This window comes from Eutrema salsugineum, unplaced genomic scaffold (assembly GCF_000478725.1).
Source record: "Eutrema salsugineum unplaced genomic scaffold, Eutsalg1_0 scaffold_17, whole genome shotgun sequence".
In the NCBI taxonomy this organism is placed as follows: domain Eukaryota; kingdom Viridiplantae; phylum Streptophyta; class Magnoliopsida; order Brassicales; family Brassicaceae; genus Eutrema; species Eutrema salsugineum.
This window is the reverse complement of record NW_006256852.1, coordinates 1,231,945-1,235,606: the sequence shown is the minus strand read 5'-3', so window position 1 is coordinate 1,235,606 and position 3,662 is coordinate 1,231,945. Positions and strand designations below refer to the sequence as shown.

The 3,662-nt window shown below is 45.3% G+C and overlaps 1 non-coding gene across 1 annotated transcript; it reads right to left on the bottom strand.

The window, feature by feature from the left end:
• Positions 1–3,555: 3,555 nt before the first annotated feature.
• LOC112087651 lies at positions 3,556–3,662 on the bottom strand. Its single transcript, XR_002900197.1, has one exon. It is a non-coding gene; the product is annotated as a small nucleolar RNA R71 (small nucleolar RNA).

The window sequence follows — 3,662 nt, the reverse complement described above, 5'->3', positions numbered from 1 at the left end:
TCAGTCCCACCGGCCTCATTCCCATCAAGGCCGACGATGTTAATTGGAGTGTTATCGTCTTCGTCATCGCCCGCAAAGTTCATCACCGGAATGTCCGACCTGTCAAATGCCATCCTTCTTCGAGTCTTCTTACTCTTCTTCTTTGGGATCTTCTTTCCTGGTGCTTTCTTCGAGGAGCTAGGTCCGGCTTGAGTTTTAGCTATAAGTAAAACAACGTAATTAATGACGACCTCAGCATCATTTTAAGGGGAAACGAGTCGGGAATTAATACCTCTATCATGGGGCCTTTTTATCCTCCGGTTTATCTTCTCCTGGCAAGCACGGGGCCAACGACGCTATCCGGCAAGACTTAGCTGTTTCGCTAGGTCGTTCGTAAGAGAGCGTTGCAAGAATCCCGGAACGTGACGATCTGCACGAATGAAGAGCGGTCAGTACCAATAAAAAAGCAAAGGAGTTAACCGTGAGATATGTACCAAAATCAACACTCCAGCCAGTCCGGAACGTGCTCTCTGGATTCTCAGCAGAATGCAAGTCAACGCGAACAAAGAAGTAGCTTTTGTCCCAGTCCGCAAATTTGCTTGCTTTATTCCCAGTGACCAAATCAAATTTCATAATGAAGAGTTCCTCGAACTGGGCAACGTTGATGTGAGTACGGATGTCGCGTCCGAGCTGAAGGATCCCGACAAAATTCACTATGGTCGCCGGCTGCAGCTGCGATACCGCGCAGCTGCGACGATTGCAATAAGCAAACAGCAAGCGTGGTAAGGGAAAAGTTAGCCCGGCTTCGCAGAAATATGCCTCGTAGACACAGATGAAGTCCTCAGGAGCGTCCCAAGGGCGTTCGTTCGGTTCGGGAACCTGAATTATAATACAGCAGGGGCTCCGCAGGTCAACATGGCAGCCCGGACTGTCTCAGGAGATGATAGTGTGGATTTCATGGGAGCACACACGGATGGTTGATCTATTATTGGCATCATGTCGTCATCGTTTGGATCTTGGGCTCCTCCTTCCCCGACCTCCAATAAAGGAGCATCTTCATCCGTCTTTACATCCGGCTCGCGAAGATTCTTATCCATCAGCTCTGGAGCCCGAATCGGAACCCTACTGTTGGACCCGACCTTGACGACCCGAGAATTCTTCCGAACCAGAGACGCATTCGAGGAGTGTTCGGTAGATCCCGAACTCGAGATACCAGTTGAAGATTCCTCCCGGCGGTGTTCGGGGAGGACGACATTCTCGGAGTTGGATGAGGATTCAGAAGACATGGTCGGAGCACCGCAAGAAGAACCGTCAGACGAGAGAGCACGGCGGACGATGACCGGATATCCTAGAGAGAGAAAGAAGAAAACTTAGAGAGAAAGAAGAGCAAATACCTTGGCAGTGAGAGAAAAAGTGAGAAATGGGGAGAGCTGAGCCCTATTTATAGAGAAGAACGAATCATTGCGACTTCTGATATATCATGGTTTTTATGGTTTTTAACCATGGTATATGTCTTATTTATAGAGTCTTTTTAGTGTCTTTCGAGTCTTTTGAAGTCTTTTCAGGTCATAGGTACGTTTGGAGCTTAACTGGAGACTTTGGAGCACTTTGGAGCTTAATCAGGATCAAATTCGTCAAGTATGGATTTTGTGCTTTGGTGACGCTCGACACCATGGAGAGTGACGCGCGACACTTGTCAGAGAAATAAGGAAAAGGCGATTTTGTTTCCTATTTGAAGAAGGAGTTGGGCCCAAACGTTTTCAAGGAAGCCCAAAACGTGTCTTAGAGATATATATAGGATTTTTATTCCCTTTTTACGGACACTTAGATTTGGAGAGAGAGAGAGATACTCTGAGTTTTTGGCTTTTGCGATTTCTGAGCTTTGGGAGACAAGTCTGTACTCTGTTCGTTTAGAGAGAAGATTTCGAACCCCTTTATCTATTTCGATTTATTCTATTGCTTTCTATTCATCATGTTTGTTGTTTCAATAACCATGTCTGAGTAGATCACTTGTTAGGTTTAGGGTTAATTAGGGTTTTCTTTGAATGTTTGATTAACTTGCCAGTTAGGGTTCATATCTATTTGTTCTTCACCTTAGGTTGTTCTTAAAGCTAGTTCTGGATTGGCCACCTAGAACTTAGATCTTAGGTTGCTTAATTGACACGGAAGTGTAATTGAATAACTGGAAAGAACCTGAGTTGAGCAAAGTAACTATTCGCAAAGGAATTTGGTTTAGGAGCTTTGTGAACATATCGAACTTGTGCATTAAGGCTGGTTTAAATCTGTAGGATTTACAAAGGAATTTGGAATTCTAGGATTTTAACTTAGATAATTCTCACAACGGAAGTTGGTTAATTATAGTTCTGTGTTTTGAGTTCAAGAACTGTGCTTAACTGAACCCTGACTTGTTAAGTTGATTTGCATTCATTGATTTCCTGAAAATCACCCTAGACCTATCCTTTATCACATCGAATTTACAATTATCTTCATCGCTGTTCTATTCACTTTTGTCGCAATACTATTTATTTCGCATATCTTGGCTTAGCGTAACTCTATCTACATAAGGTTTATTGAGTGATTTCTTGTCTCTGTGGTTCGACCCCTACATACTACAACTGCACATCTGTGCTCTTGCAGAGTAGCTTAGGGATTAAACTTTGAGCAGATCAAGTTTTGGCGCCGTTGCCGGGGACTTGATTTCGCCATTAAACCTAGTTTTTGAGTTTCGACTAAGTTTTTCGACTTAGTGTCGAGCGATACCACTTGTGGTGTCGCGCGACACCTTCTTTTCTTTAACCTAGTTTACTTATTTTCGTTTTCTCTCTTTGTTTTTGGTGTTTCAGGTTTATGCATACTCGTGGAACCAGGAGCAACAAGGACATCCCGCTAGTGAATTTGAGCAACGAACAGCTAGCTGAGTTAGAGCGGACGAAGCGGAAAGCAAGAGATTCGGCAATGATGGAAAACGCCAATGGACTTGTTCGTGATGATGATGGAACCTGGAGAGACCGAGAGGGTCATCTGTGCAATGCGAGAGGCCAAAGGATTGATGGAGATGGTAACATCATTCCACCAGCTCCTTTACCTGTGGATGTTGTTGACCAGAATCCACCACCTGCACCGCGTGGGAATGCTGCGATCGTTCCACAACAGAGGAACGTTCCAGAGGATCGGAATGCGAGGGAACCTGCACCTGCAGCTGGACGTGGACGAACACTTGGAGACTACAACAGGCCTGAGCAGTTCTATGCAAATCGTTCTGCGATTCGCGCTCCTGCGTTTCAAAGAAACGATTTTGAGCTGAAGCCTGTGTACTACACTCTTGTGGGTCAACATCCTTTCCATGGCCACTCTCATGAGCACCCTATGGATCACATCGAGAGGTTTGAGGATTTGGTCACCAGCATCAAATACAATGGAGTGTCCAATGATTTCCTCCTCTGCAAGCTGTTTCCTTACTCTCTTGCTGGAGAAGCAGCTAACTGGTTGAAGCAGTTGGAGCCAGGATCACTCACCACTTGGGAAGAGACCAGGAACGCCTTCCTGCACAACTTCTTCGACGATGCTAGGTCTGAGGAGTTGAGGACTAAGATCTCGACTTTCTCTCAGGACCCTACTGAAGCGTTCAAGGCTTCTTGGGTGCGATTCAAATCGTACCAGCGAGACTGCCCTCATCATGGTTT